The sequence below is a fragment of the Calidris pugnax genome, unplaced genomic scaffold, assembly GCF_001431845.1.
Source record: "Calidris pugnax isolate Ruff unplaced genomic scaffold, ASM143184v1 scaffold38, whole genome shotgun sequence".
In the NCBI taxonomy this organism is placed as follows: domain Eukaryota; kingdom Metazoa; phylum Chordata; class Aves; order Charadriiformes; family Scolopacidae; genus Calidris; species Calidris pugnax.
In genome coordinates, this window is record NW_015090995.1 from 14087912 (window position 1) to 14103869 (window position 15958).

General features: G+C 37.7%; 2 long non-coding RNA genes across 2 annotated transcripts; both read right to left on the bottom strand.

Moving 5' to 3' along the window:
- Positions 1-61: 61 nt before the first annotated feature.
- LOC106895567 lies at positions 62-3733 on the bottom strand. The gene is made up of 4 exons (XR_001413444.1): positions 3565-3733; positions 920-1039; positions 671-796; positions 62-569 (listed from the first exon to the last, which is right to left on the bottom strand). It is a non-coding gene; the product is annotated as an uncharacterized LOC106895567 (long non-coding RNA).
- Positions 3734-6838: 3105 nt separating this feature from the next.
- On the bottom strand, positions 6839-15508 carry LOC106895568. Its single transcript, XR_001413445.1, has 3 exons — positions 15468-15508; positions 9667-9738; positions 6839-6977 (listed from the first exon to the last, which is right to left on the bottom strand). It is a non-coding gene; the product is annotated as an uncharacterized LOC106895568 (long non-coding RNA).
- Positions 15509-15958: the final 450 nt, after the last annotated feature.

The following is a 15958-nucleotide window of genomic DNA, read 5'->3' on the forward strand; positions in this document are numbered from 1 at the left end:
CGGCTCCCGGCAGGGCTGGGGCCGGGGCAGCGGCTCCGGGCAGGGCGGCGGCTCCGGGCAGGCCGGGGTCCGCCGGGCGGCGGGGAGCGTGCTGTAGTGCTGCTGGCGCCGGTAGTAGTGGTGCTGCTGGTGCTGCTGCTGGAGGTGCGGGGGCAGCGAGGGGGGCTGCAGCTGCTGCTGGCCCCCGTACATGCCGGCCGCGCTCGGGGACCGCCGGCTCCGGGGGGAGCGGGGCGGCGAATGCAGGAGGGAGCCAGGGCAGGGCGGCGATTAGTACCTGCCAGGGAGCCGCGCCTAGGGCAGGGCACACCCGGCTGGCAGAGCCCCGCGGCCGCCTCCCCCTCTCCGGGCAGGCCGCCAGCCGGGAGCGGGACCGGCAGCGGGGGGCAGCGGGGCCGCCTCCGCCTCCCCATGGGGAGCGGGGCCCGGGGGGCGGCGGAGCTCCCGGGCTGGCTTTGCAGCAGATTCACCTTTCTCCCTCGCCGCCGGGCCCGAGGGGGGTGAAGGACCTCTCCTAGCAGCAGATACCGTTCCAGGCTTCTCTGTTACAGCGCCGTAATGAAACCTCGCTAATGGAAAAAGCAGAGGAAAATAAACCATACTGCTGTTTAATAAAGCCCTTTGTTAATAATCTGTTTACAGCGTGTATAGGGGGAGCGTACACTGCTACCTGCTACTCGATTAAATGACTCAGATACTTCTCACAGGAGGTTACGAACTGTCCCGCAGAGCACCTTGCCTCTGTAGGAACTGTCGCCTTCTCCCCCGTGCAGCAAACTCTGCCTTCAGCAGCAGTCTGGAAAATGAGTATTTTTCTAAATACATGCATTCCTGCATCTGCATCATTGATCAGATGATCATTGATCATTACAGATGAGCTACAACACAGCACTTATGTAGAAAGGACGGCATTACTTACCCACCCCAAAGCTCACTCCACAGAGAACGTGAACTCCAGCTAGTTTCTCAATCCAGCATATTTTGGTTTGAGTTCCTTTGCCTGCATCAGGCAAGCCCTAACTCAGAACTTCGCTGTGTTCTGCAAGGTAAGGTAGCAATAATGTAATTGTTGAATCTTGTGTACGAAACAGTATCCTTAATAATAAACCTTAGATTCTTAATTTTCTCTGCTTCTTTCCCCTACATGCTTTCTGTGCTTTCAGATCATACAGTACAGTCACACAGAACAAAAAATAGTTTCTGTAGTACCATGTTATGGCAAAACACCTTTGATGTAATGCAGCAATACTGGCTGTGTTATTCCACATGGCGTTACGCTGCCCACTCACTGAAAACTCTCAGATACTAAAAAGCACTCACAACATCTACTCAACGGACAGTTGGGAAGCTATGAATTTTAGGATGAGATCCTACAATGATTCAGTATTTTGAGGTACTGTGACATCTGGAGACATAGTCATCAAATATAAAAAGTTCCATTTTTCTGTCAGGTATTAAACCCAAATCAACCTCTAGTTTACACATAAGTGTATATCAAGAGCATTTGAGGTAAGTTCTATCCCACTGGTTTCCAAGGAACTATATGCAAAGAAAACCTATGTTCTTTTAAAACTTCATTCTTGGTTCACCAGCTTGGAAAAGCTACTGATGGCTTCTCACAAAACAATTGAAAAAAGACCATCTCTTGGAAAGCAACAAAACATGGTTACAACAGTCTAGTCTGTATTTTACACAGACTGTAAGAAATTGTTTTATGTTTCAGCAGGAAACTAATACTCCTGAGGGGGGAAAAAAAGTGCTGTAATTGAAAATGTGGAAAACACTGTTGGTTAGCCAGCTCAAGAATCTTACCAGCGTGCAATACATTGCCCTGTTTAATAAAGAGTGGCTTAGAAATTTCTTACAAGGGTCAGCAGAAAGCAAGCCCGAAGTCATCCTATTGTAATGGAAATACAAAATAACTTCCGGAAAACTTTGTAGATGTGGTGAGGATTATTGGAGTCATAAATAATAACAGTTAGTAATATATGTAGGGTGATCTGTACCAGTTAATGAAAAGAGCCTCAAACAAAGCACTTGAATTTTAATGTGACCAAAGATTTATATGCATCTAAAACCAAGAATGATACTGCATTCTGTATCTTACAGGGTGTTAACCTCTTCAGTGTAATTTCTTGCTGTGACACCAGTGGCTAGGAGGTATAAAACTGTATTTTGATATAAAATAGGAGAGAAAAATACTCATTTGAAGGCCACTACAAGAAATGTTGTATCCTGATGCCTACATTTAAATTATTTGTCACATGGTGTTGGGACACTGTCTGAAGGGGTTGAGGAAGAGAGGGTTAAGAAGCCAGCTCGTTGGCAGGCAGCTGCACCCCAGGAGCAACTTGATGAAGCAGAGATAAAAATCTGCTTTCAGCTGAAAGGAAGGCTTTAGAGATTGAAGGGGAAGTTAGAACCAGCTGCTAAGTAGAGGCTTCGGTTTTCTGATCCTCCCTTTGAAGGGAGAGCCAGAATGCACTGAGGGTTGGTGGAAGGTGCCTCTCTGCAGACACCGATCCAGATAGCCCAGTGCAGCCACTTTGTTCCTATTAACCTCTTAACCCTGGGCCACCTGGATCAGGCTGCGCTGATAGTGGGACACACCTGGCAGAGAAAGGAATCTAAGCAACAAGACGCCTCTCTCCTTATTCCAAATGGCTGGGACAACCTGGCTAGAGTTCTCCTCATGTTCAACCAATAAAAGCTTAGCACCATTAATTGCCTATAAAGATGAAGCAAGGTATTTTCAGTCAAGACTGCAAATGTCTAGAAGTCACTGTTTAAATCACAAGTAGATAATTGTCTTTTTAAAAGACTAGCTCTGTTAAATCAGAAGTTTTGTATTTATAGCAAAAGTTGCTTGGTGGTGGTCATAGCCTATTTTATGCAGGTCAGGCTTCATGATCTTGCCTTTTATGAAACTGCTTGTATGAGCAAATTGCACATTCTGATTCAAATATCTTTTTAATTTTTTTCCAAAGCCTTTGCTTCTCAACTGCCTTTTTGCCCTTAATTCTTTATGGATATGTATGTAATATTCGTCATCAGGCAGAATACAGATTATTACTTTACTGGAAGTACAGAGGCAGAATTAATTAGACAGAATAAATCAATCAGACTTGCTTATAATAGGAATATATAAGGATGGAGAAGTGACTGGTAGGGGGAAGAATGTAAGTGCCTCTAAGCAGTAAAGTTAAATCTGCCCTTTTGCAAACACAGGTGGCAGCCTGACACCTGGGAAAACAGAAAATCTGACTGCAAAGCTGGTACACTGTGAAATAAAACAGGCCTTACCTAGTTTTAGAATATCTTTTGTCCTCTAATTCCTCGTTCTTTCTTTACACAACCACAGATGCTCTGCATACAGAAACCTCTGGAACATCAGGGTCTCAGATCTCCTGCTTGAACCTCCTGCTACATAGGTACATTTGTATGTATGGATCATGCAAACACACACTGGGGTAGAGAGGATTATAGAGGAGCCACTGGGAGATAAGTGGGGAAGGGGAAACAACAGATGAGTATTGAGCAAAGGTCTGACTGGGGAAAACCTACCTAATGTAGAGGAAGCGTTGGCTCTGTGGCACCTGGAGCCCCATCTGCCACATTTCCACAGCAATTTCAGGACAGAGAATACTGAAAGGATGACAGGTTGTTCTTTTTACTGCTGGATCCTTTGCCCTTCTGGTTCACGCCTCTGCAATCACAACACACTCTATTTCCCATGAGGAAAAAAAAAAAAAAAAAGAAAAAGCACCTCTTAGGAAATCCCTTGAGATTGTTTTAGGACAGCACTATTTGGCTGTTTATATTTTAATTAAAAACACAGAAACAACAATACCAGTTCAGATCAAGATGCCATCTAGATCTTAAGCAGTAGCAGATGCTAAAGAATCATCAGAATATTCCAAAAAGGATCTGAATAGGACAAGCCAGTCTAACACTTTTCTCTCAATACTTTTCCACTCACCAACTATTTTTAACTCTGGGTATTTTCATAAGGACAATATGTTCTTTTCTCACCAGTAACCTCCAGTCTCACATATATGGACTTGCTCAATATGTCACTTGAATTCACATATACTTCTTGCACTCACAAAGTCCTCTGGAACTTCAGCAGATCTGCTACTGCTGCACAAATAACCTCCTTTGATTCCGACTCCTAGTTCAACAGCCCCTTGTCCTTCTGTACAACTTAATAATTTCTCCATTAAGCTTTCTCTCTTCCAGGCTAGCAAAAAACAGCCCTATTCAGTCTTCTTTATAGAGATGTTATTCCATATCATGGGTGATTAATGCCCTTTTCATGACCCTTTTCCAGTTCTAATAGATCATGGCACTATATTCCAGATGTGGAAAAATCATGGATTTATACAATGGTGCAATGACTACTTTTTCCGTTCTCTATTATTATCCTAATGGCTTCTAATACTTGATTTGCCTTTTTTGACTGCCACTAAGCAGATGTTTTCTTGGAGTTATCTATCATGACCACAGAGTCTTGCATTAGAGCACTAATAGGCTGCTCAGAGTCCATCATTTCATATGTTCCATTAAGCATTACTGTAATACTCATCCACAATAATTTTTATCTGCTGTATTATTTTATTTAGAAATGTATTTTAACAAGGTACCCTGCAACGTGTAGCTAGCAAGATTGGATCTCAAATGCTTCTTACATGATTTCAGAATTTTAATTCTCTACATATTACAGGGTTTCAGTGGTAAGAAAATTCAGCAAGCAGAAAAGGTTAAACAGAGTTTAAGGTATGTTTTAAAGACTATAATTTACTGTGCTGGCATTAACTAATGATCAGACCATGAACTGCCAGTTGCAAGTTTGAAGGAAAACTCTCTTATCCCATTAATATATTCCTTGTAATAAATTGTGATATCAATTGTAGTTTGAAGTTTATACACTTCAAAAAGAAACTGAAATCTTTGGAATATACCAAAAAATCTAGACTTTAAAATTGCATCTAACAACTAATAGCTAGGATAATTTAGAATCTAAAATTGTCAAGGAACACGCAAATACACTCCTGCAATGCCAGCAGAGAGGAAAAATAATCTTGTATTATAGTATAACAACAGTACAAAGAGTGACAAAATAAAATTACTTTGTTTAATAAGGAGGCTGGTTTTGTGATGGCTGTCAGTATCTTCAACAGCTCAAAAACTCAAAAGATTGTATTTCATTCTATGAAGTGAAATAATGCAATAGTGTACTTACCCTTAAGCAGAAGTCACTCTTTTGTTCTAACCATTTTCCTGTTTGAATTGTTGAGGTTATTTAACAGTCAATTTACTTTGTTTCAGATAATTAATACTATGCATGAGATTGGTGATCAAACAAAAAAAAAACATGTTGAGCAACTTTTCTCCTATCCATTAAAGACCTTATTCAGCATGTTAAGGAGTGAACGCCTCATTTTAATGAAACACTACCAGTCATCGTTTACCAAATATGACTGCAAAAAATAACTTAAGAATATAACATTGTATGCTAAATACAGAATTTTATCCAACAATAATTCTGAGTACAAAATAAATAGCAAGAGGTGATGCTAAACTTTCCTCTCTTCATGATACTGCAAAAGTCCTCTGGGCACCGATGAGTGATATCTATATTATGCTGCCAGTTCTAATTTATAGTTCAGTGATGCTCTAAAAAAAACTGATAAAGGAAAAAAGGCCTGCAGTCATGTGGAACATAGTAAGGAACAGCTGATCTGTGGAGCTAGATACTTTTGAGTTTCACGCCAAGGAAAGATATTACATTCATTATGACCAAAGAGCAGGAAATGAGTTCAATTCCAAAGCAACAATTTGCATTTCCCTCTTCTGGACAGATTGCCTAAGGAACAATCCTCTTTATTAAAAGAGATGAAGGACCTGGGATTGTGACATACTTTAAAATAAGTGTTGGTACCTTGGATTTTAGGAGAACAAGACAGGGACAACAAAAAAGGGTGTTTATTTATCTTTGCTTTTACTTGAACATACTAATATTGTGTCATAGAAAGGGCAGGTCTGTCTTAAAAGAAAATCTGAAATCATTAAACAAGTAACACAGAAAAGTGTTTAGAATTTGTCTGAAAATATTTAAACTGTATAAAAGCAAAGGAATAAGTTCTTAACATCTGTAAATAAAATTTACAGACTATTTTTCCATCCAGTAACCTGACAAGAGGAAAGAATGATTTAAGATAGACTTAATTTCAGATGGATTATCATCTTCACATTATTAAACTGCTACAAAATTTCTATGGCCAAGTGTGAAGGATAATAGGAATTTAAAATAACAAGCGTAATTAATAGGCAGTTCTTTGGTCAATGTACGTCATAGCTATACATAGATTAGAACAAAATATCTAAATAGCTCAGGCAATCTGGTGACAGAAACTGAAATAGGGACAAGTTATCCTACTTCATGCTACTGTGGCCACACTGTTCTAGTATCCAAACAGGCCAAGCGAAATACCTTGTCTCCACGTTGTGACCTATACGTACCTCCTCTCTTTTATACCACATTATTTGGTTAAATATGTTTAAACAGTTATAAGTTAACAATTAGAAAATGTGCTATATTTCTATAATTACCTGAAATTACCTGAAATGCCAACTACTTCTGTGAGTATAGGGTTTATGCTGTTTTGTCTCTATGTAGCATGGAAAAGTTTCCAGGTTATGGATGCATTTAGCAAGCTTTTGGTTTTGCATAACTAAAACATTGCGCAGAATTTCATTTTAAAAAATTACTCAATTTTAGCCCTTAAGCTAGGACTTCTCTTTTGAGAAAGCTTACATTTCTAATTTGTCTCTTACTGTTCAGGTAGAGAGCAAGAAACCAACTTGATGGCTTTTTTTCCTCCATAGATCTGCAGTTGCTTCTCTCTGATTTCAGAAACAGAGCTCATGACAATCCTCCCACCTCTGTTTCATCAGCTGATTACAATGTAGATCTCCTGCAAGGTAACACATTTTTGGATGATGGGCGTTACTCTAACCAACTTATTATTAAGAGAACAATTTTATGCATGATCAGCAACTTGGCAGCGTAAACAACATGAAACAGTTCTTTTAAATAGGACTTGATATTTTGTTTATGAGAACCTTCATTAACTGGGAGGCTCTCTGGCCTTTACAAGCCATTTAAGCATAAAAGTTTGCGCTATCTTTTAAAACCTTTTTGCAGTAAAGACTGTTTATCTAGCAGAAGAAAGAATTCAGATAGGAGACTTATGTAAAGCAATGAATATTTGGTTTTCTGATTGTGTTGTATGATTTGTGGTGTGTATTGGAATACACTGAAGGGCAACTTTTTGTTCTATCTTTCCTTTTGTTTTTTTTTTAAGCCCACAAGATACCTGACAAGTTTTAACTTATCCTTAATTCTTCAAAAAGTGAGATTCTTTTGCTGATAGGGACTAAGTGCGCTGTTATGCTTAGTTTTATAACTACTTCTTATTTACGTTTAAAGTTGGAAAAGAGTAAAAATCAAAACATTTCAGTCAAATTTATATTTTAATTTCACAAGTACAAAGACTGCACTTCAAAACCACTGGCTTTCTTGAGGAAGGTGTTTTTATTTTGACCCACTAACTATCTATTCTCAGACTCGCTTTTCTCATGCCAACTGTAAGCAGCTGGCCAACCTGTTTTGTTTCTCTACCTGAACTAAAATACAAGAATTAATTGTGCCAAGGTACAACTAACCCTATGCCATGCTGCTAGTAAAACCACTCACTGCCCCAAGCCAATGAAATGTACCCAGTGTTAGAAATGGGCTTTAGGAAGCACAAACATTAATCCCTCTTACTTCAGTATCTCACCCTTCTTTATGTACACTATAAGTCTGTGAAAATGAAAGTTGAAAGAGGAATGATTAATGACTGGTGCATCAACAACGTGCATCAGACAAGCGAACAGAGCATTCCTGACAGAACAAGCCAGGGCTCTGTCATCCCATGCTATCACTAGCAGATGTGGTTTTATTTCTAATTCTCAGAAAGGAGCACAAGCTTCAGAACGTGAAGCATCATCTTGGACTGTCAAACTTTGGCTTTAACAACATTTCAGGAATTGTGTAGGTACACAGCAGAGTAAGACACAACTCACCATTTTGCTAAGTATTGTAACTTTGACCCAGAAAGCATTTTGTAGTGTTAATCTCTCAATGTAATTACTCTTTTCTCAATTTCTGTAAATTTTCTTCTGGATCAAAAAGGTCATACAAAATAATGAAAATTTTAACTCTAAGTGCAACCTCCCCCATATACCTTCTGCTAGACAACCACATTCAGTTGTGTTGTAAATGATGTTTTAAAGCAATTTACCAAGATATGGAGGATTACTCTGTTATTATGAATACTGTTATGCTTTGCATCTTCCTCCAAGGTAGGTCTTTATACACACGTATTCCATATAAGGCTACAGAGTAAGAACAAAGTCCATTGAGCAGTGAGAGATCAAAGAGTTTTGCCTTTCACTAGCTGCCTTCTGTTTCTTCAGTTAAAGCAGCTTAACAAATTAGTAGTTTCCTATCATCTCTGGATACTGGTTAATCTAAGCAAGCAGCACTTTGAAGAGGTTCCCTGTTGTGAGAATACTGAAGATTTACATAGGTATATGGGTTTACATGTGCACAATATCAAAAATTCATGCTGTTCTTTAAATCTACAGTAGCTGATGCTTTTATGTCTATATCAAATTATTTACTTTTTCACCTAAACATTTTTCTATAGTACAGACATACATTTAAATATTACCAGATTCTGTTTTCTACATTAACTTACTCATACATAGGTAATACTGCAGCTCTCCTGCTCTGCTCTCTGCTATCTGGTTCACACATAATTGTTCTCTTACAACTATTTTTATTTGCACATTACTATATTTGTCAAGAAAAGTCTTTACTTGCACAGCTTGTCAGGAATACATGTACTAAAAAGCAGGCATACCTATACAAACACATCAAAACAAGCCTACGCCAAGATGTAATATTGCTGCATTACTTAAGTTCTAAAGAATCTGCTTTGCCACTCAGTTTCTTTAGTCCTGTAACAATGGCATAACGTAAACCCTTCATACAAACTTCTTAGAAATTTACAGCTTCTGGAGTATATTGTGTGAAACAGTACTTCCATTCTGCCTGAAGTGTGTTTTCAGCATTCAGAAAACAAAACTTCCCAATCTCAACTTATCTGTTATACAGGGCATTTATTAACCAAGTGTTAAGCTGCTACTGTTGCATGAAGAGTCAGGATGCTGGACCCTTGTTCTTTGAATACTGGCATGCTGAACCATGCTGAAAGAGGTGAGGAGGTATCCAAAGGTGTGTGCATGGCCCTAACCCTCAGGCAGCTGAGCTAGCAACAATATTTTCACTTCTATTTAGTCACCTTATTCAGTGACCTACATGAATTGATACAAGTATCTTGGAATATTTTCAAACACGGTCATTTCCCTACTTTCTATTGCTGCTAGACCAGGGAACAAGCTAGAATCTTCACTCACAAACAGGTTCAGGCCTTAAGCCAAATTAAAAGAGGCTTAAAAACTTAAAAGAGACTGTTTTAAGACTACCCTGTTTTCATAAAAGCTTAAAGGCACCATGAGATATTTTGTAATACCTGTAATGAAAGTGGTCCTTACTTGAGAGGCTATTGAAGATAATCAACTTCCTTTGCAAGGGAGGTATTGGTCTTCTGTGCTAATTTATACTATCTGAAAAACAAGATTTATTATTTTAAGATAAGAATATTGCATTGTATTTTTCTAAAGTAAAACCATATGGATAAATAAGAGGTGGCAAGTTTCAGACACCAGGTCTTTGTCTGTGCACACAGGCTATGCTATGCCTGGCTTCATTCATTTATCAGTTATTCTTATCAACTGTTAAAGCTACTGGTAAAATTCTTACTCAATAATAACCACCACCACCACCTTAACTGTACCAGAAAATATGTTCCCCCACTCCTAGCAGCCCAACTTTTCTGTCTCTAAGGAAGATTATCAAGGAAGTAGAATGAAAATATTTCACAGCAAAGAGCACATGGCTAAAATAAACTTAGCATAGTAGAAAGAGGGATGTGCTTTCCAGACAGTGAAAGTGAACAGACAGAATTATTGTGTTCTCCCCAACAAGCTGCTAATTCACAGAACTACTAATTCTGCGGTCAGTACAATTTAGTCTATCACTTCCAGAACTCGACTTAATAATTACCTTATTATTTTAATTGCAAGTCAGCTGATAACCCAACTGATCAGTCAGAAAGACACAGAAGAACCTTCTGCCTGTGGCCAAAGTAGAAGTTAGTCATCAGGAACCTTTCATGAACGATCCATCAGTTCCCTATCTATTCCACCTATCATGCTGTTTCAGAGATGGGACTGATCCACGAGCATCCAGCCTGTAGTTTTATGAACTGGGAAGAGTACTGGAAAATCATCAACTATCAACACTAAGTTTTTCTAACGACAGGAACAGAAGAAAGAATATTCTTTAAGCAGGAGTGACTCGTTTAAACCAGTTCTGCAGGAAGCTTTATGCACCAAAGATCAAGAGGAATGGTAACGTGCAATCATTGAACAGAATAGGAGCCAAAACTTGATATAAGGCACATAATGAATAATGCTATACAATCAACTTCTATACACCCACAATGTATCTAAATTTATAAACCGTACACACCATTGGATAAAATTTAAATGCATTTCCCATCATTGAAGTGTACTATCCAATCTGCTCTAACACAGGACCATATTGGGATTGAGTAGACCATTCTGTTTGTTAGAAACTTACCAGAATGTGCTGGTATTTATATCTCATAAAAGCTGTTCCGTAAACACAGTACAAAGACCTCTGATTTCACCAAATGCATAAACACGTGCAAGGAATTTCACTTTAGGATTTCGGACATGAAAGCTCTCTCTCTGTCAAAAGAGATTAACTACCATTCCTCCATCCCAGCGAATTAAACATCATCCCACCTGGAAAAACCATCCTGCCTTCACAGATAAAAACGTCAGAGTTCTAAATGACAAACTCTGAATTTGCCTATGTCCTATACTTTAAGGGAAAATGTAGTTTAGCTTCCTAGAGTCAATAGTTAGGGTTTTTTTTCCATCTACAGTTTTAAGCGACAAGATTTTGAGAAAACAAAACTGGTCTCTGTTCCTGCTACATTTCTGTGTGGACTTACATATGTGAGTGTATTTTTTTATGGATGTGAAGCATGTAAGAATTTCATTCATATTTTTAAAAATCCTTTGTCACTCTTAGAAGAAAAGTGAGAGAACTACAAAGCACCTTGATTATCTTTGTTGCATACAATTGCAAAACCTGCTCCTCCAAGTCACACAAACTGAATAGGTAACAAACCAATAAGCCAACAGAATAAAAGCGTATCAGGGTCATAACTTACACCTTGACAGGGAAAGGAAAGAAATCTAACTCAGCCTCCGCTAAGGGTGAAGAGAAATGAGGCACACTTTATTTCTTCACTTAATTCATCAACAATGGAAGGTGGAAGGGACCTTGACAGGTTATTTCATAAATTTGCTTGTGCCAAGGCAGGATCAGCTATACCTAATTGCTTCTTAAAGATTGTGGGTCCCTTGCTAGCAGCAGCATAACCTCTATAGACAATCTGTTCCAGTGCTTGGTGTCATCAGAGTGCTTTCCTCAAGTTTAGCTTAATTTTCCCTAGCTGCCACTTAAGACCATTTGGTGGTGAACAAAGAAAAAAAATGTGGTGAACAAAGAAAAAAAATGCTATTTTCTGTCACAGGTTAAAGAATGCAAGACAACAAAGCTAATAATTTCAAAGAAATACCCACTTAAAAAAAATCAGAACAAAACAGAGACTCTCTCTAGAAATACCTGAAAGAGTATCAAAAGGAGGAATAACTATCTTGGTAGACTATCACTCTCTGGACAAATCAAACACACTCATTTAGAATTAGTCAGGGGTTGCAAAACTACTCAAAAAATCCCCAAATCTCTACACTTAGCCTAGAAGCTGTTTGGGTTTGCTCAAGAAGTTACGAACGACCCTTAGGCCAGACAGGATGTTTGAGCGCTGATTGCACAGGGAAGCGTTATCTGCTTACCTGGGATGGTATCCTCCTGCTGGGGGTGACCCTTCCCTTCTCCAGGAGTGACCTACAAGGGACTGTTAAATCAGGAACTAAAATCTTTTCTTATTAAAAAAAAAAAACAGCAAGAGCCCTATTGTAGTATTAAAGCACAGTGCTTTATTCCTACTTGCTCTCTTCAAAATGGGAAAAAGGATGACATTTCATTTCAGATTTGAGATTCACAACCTTTATATACAAAGTAAAGGTCAGCATGGTGCCATAATTACCTTTATAAATTCTTTCACAAGAATTTAGAATTTGTTGCAGAATGATGAAGTCATTACCTCCAAAAGTTGTGTGCTAATAGTCTTACACAGTAACTCAAACTTACAACATCATTGTAATTATGATGAGAGTTTTTACTCTGTGTAGCATTTGAAGACAAACAATAAAATACAACGTTAAGAATCTTCAACTTTTTTCCTAAACTTTACAAATTATAGATTATGTTTTACGTCCTGCACCGTACTTCTCCAGATCAATTTTGTATTATAATTTACGGAAGTTACCCAGTTCTGGGATTCTTAAAATATAAGCAAAATTTGAAAAGAAATCTTGAATTTGAAGTGGCTTTATCACTACTGATTGGGCTAATGACTGAGCAAAATACAAGGCAAAGGGAAAGTGAGCTGATAGAAATTACCTAGAAGGTATTTATATAGAAAAAAAAAATAAATCTCAAAATAAAAAAATATAGCACGTAAGTGATCTGGCTAATTTAAATGAAACATTTTTGTGTAATTTTGTTTCATAATTCAAATGCTTATAGTCTGATAATACTAGAACAGCAGAACAGACCATGCTGTGTAACTTCCATTGCAGACCGGTGCAGAAATGTAAGTATTTCCGAATTATTTTAGCCCACTGCATTGGGAAAGATAAGTGACTGGGCAATTTTACTGTGACTCAGATTCAAACATTTTGGATTTGTAACCGTGGTGTTGTTTTGAATAGATGGCAATACACGTCGATCTTGTGCAAGCATTTTACAGAGAGATTATGGGTATAAATCAGGAAGAAGGTGCTTTGTAGGGTGGAGTTAGACTTCAAAGACAGTGAAAGAAAGAACAGTCATCGCAACACCTAACAGCTGTCCTTCTATTATAATTAAATAGTGCATTAATTTCCAAGTGTTATGACATTTAATCAGCTATATAAAAATAATAATAGTAATAAGAATGATAAGCATCATCACCAAAGTTGTTATGAGCGCAAGCCAAAATTACATGCTCAATGTTTCTAAAAGTTGTAATAGACAAGGTGTTCTAGACCATAAGTACTCTCCAAAATATTTTCTTGGAACATATCCTGATAAATTTCTCTCTTTAAAGAGGAACTTTGTAAAGAATCCCATAGTTCCTACTCATTAAACAAAACAACAACTATGCTCTGCCATAGTATTGCATCTATGTATCCTTATAAAGATGTGAAATATTTTTTTTCTTTTTAGCCAATACATATTCATGAAAAACTGTCATTGTTAAATGATTCATCACAAAGTGTAATACTATAGCTGTAGACCCAGAACAAGAATCTTGACTTTTACACCATTTTCCTATCCTGCATTAGAAAACGGATTAGGTATATGCATTCCCTTCTTCTATAGTATAGTGATTATAAAATAAACTGTCCTTCAATAAATGGGCACTTTAAACCCTAACCCCCAGACCTTTTGAATAAAACACTAAAACAATAAAAAGATTACAGGGATGTAAATTAGTACATCTGATCGGTTTTGCTGTAATTCATGCTCCAGAAAGGAAAAAAAAGTGCAGGTTTTGAAATAGTTGGGGTGGAAAAGAAAGGCTGAGTTGACAGACCTCAGCAGTTCCTACTGCAGGTTTTGTATCTGCTTCTAAGTGGCTTTCTGGGCTTTCTGGGCAATCAAGCACCATGCAGGACTTTTCAGGCTCTTCCTGAGCTATACAGCTCATAGAAAAGGGTCAGCACAGGAGGCTAGAGCTACACTAAAACTCCATCTACAAGCAGTAAGTGCTACTCCTGTTAGGATGAAGCTGACAGGTTGATAACTTTCTTTTCCTTGTGCATTTTCAGTTCCTTATGGCATGTGTAATAGCTGGTTATTTGAAGCATTATTTCTTTTGCTGTGAGATTATGTATCTTTGTTTTTCAGTGAGCCACTTTCAACAAGTGTAAAAACCAACAGTGGTATCCTCATTACTAGTCAGGACTATTAGACTTAGACTATTATGAAGAGTTCTTGGAAAAGAACGGTATCCGTTATGTTCCAGCCAGATTTCATAAGGATAAAAACAGTCATAGAGAGGAATCATTAGGAGAAACCATCATTTATTTTTTTTTGAATGTAGAGATATAATATAAGGTAATGTCTGAATTCAAAGAGCCACCTTGCTGTAGAGAAAATTCACTCTCAGAAAAACAAAAAAAAGGGAACGTGGTCACAAAGAACTGGAAATACCTCCCAGTTTTGTCCATGTAACCAAACAAAAATACTTCTGCATATTCTACATACATGTTCATCCCTCAGTTTGATATGCTTGAAACATCAACCAGTCCCGCAGCTGGCAATTAGGCAAGGAATAGTAACTGGTAGGAAGGAGGTGCTTTCTCAAAGACAGGCTTTTAAAAATTATTTTAAAGAACAGCTGATTAACCTCCCTTTCATATATTCTTGCCAAATAGTGACAGTACAGAATTTTCCAGTGAACTTGGTCTTATCTTCAAGACTACTAATTTGGCAAAACAATTACCTCCAACCCCTTCCTAACAATCTCCAATTAATTAATTTTTTCTTGTATTATTATGTACATAACAGCCAAATGATAGTCCTACCAGCATCAGTGTCTTTACTGGATGTTATGCGCTGTTTCCCACACTTTGCAATGGTGTTATATTTGTTATTTAGAACAAACCCAGATTATTCCTGGAACTGTGCCTATAGAAACTACTGCTGTAATGTGTTTATATGATATATAATTATAGGCATGTTGTAACCTGTCCATAGCCACTGCAGAACAAGTTGCATTATCAAGAACATAACCAGTCCCTGGATTAACTATTCAATCTGATATATTCCCTTTCTTCAGTAGCTAATGTCAAAGTATTTAAATCAACGCAGGTTACATTTTTGAGCTTCAATAAAAAAAATAGTAACTGTATAATATTCCAAGCCAATAATGTGACATTCAAAACTACTGAATACTCCTGAATGCAACATGGATTTCAAGCCACAATGTCTGAAGATTAGGCTACCTAGTTAATGTCAGACATTTGCATTTGAAAATACCTTCCAAAAAGCACAAACAAGATGTAGGAAGAAAGATGGTACTCACCTGCCAATGGGGTGAGTCACAGTATTCAAGCCATTGAGCCTATGTACACAAATATAAATAGTAAAAATCAGTTATAACAGATTATTATAGGTTTTAATATAAGCACTGTGTCAAGATAAATAGTTAGGACTGTCTTTAATACATATTTCCTGTAGGGAGAAAAATCTTTATTGAAATAACATTTTAGTTAAAAAGAATAGTGGAGTAGATGAAAGTTTGATTATTGAACAAACTATTTGGTGTACTTCATATGTAGACTTCATATGTAAACTTTAATACTGTTTCATACTCAGTATGTCATATTTTTCTGACATCAAACATCTAAACAATGCCGTTTTGTATAAAAATTGTAAATACATGCCAATAATTTTCTGTTCATGCATTCTTTTTTACCTTACACTTTTATAGAAGCCAGTAAGTTATCAAGAAGAATTTTTAAATCACTGTATTCCGTATGAATACTTTTTATCCCATATATTAAAGATCTGTTT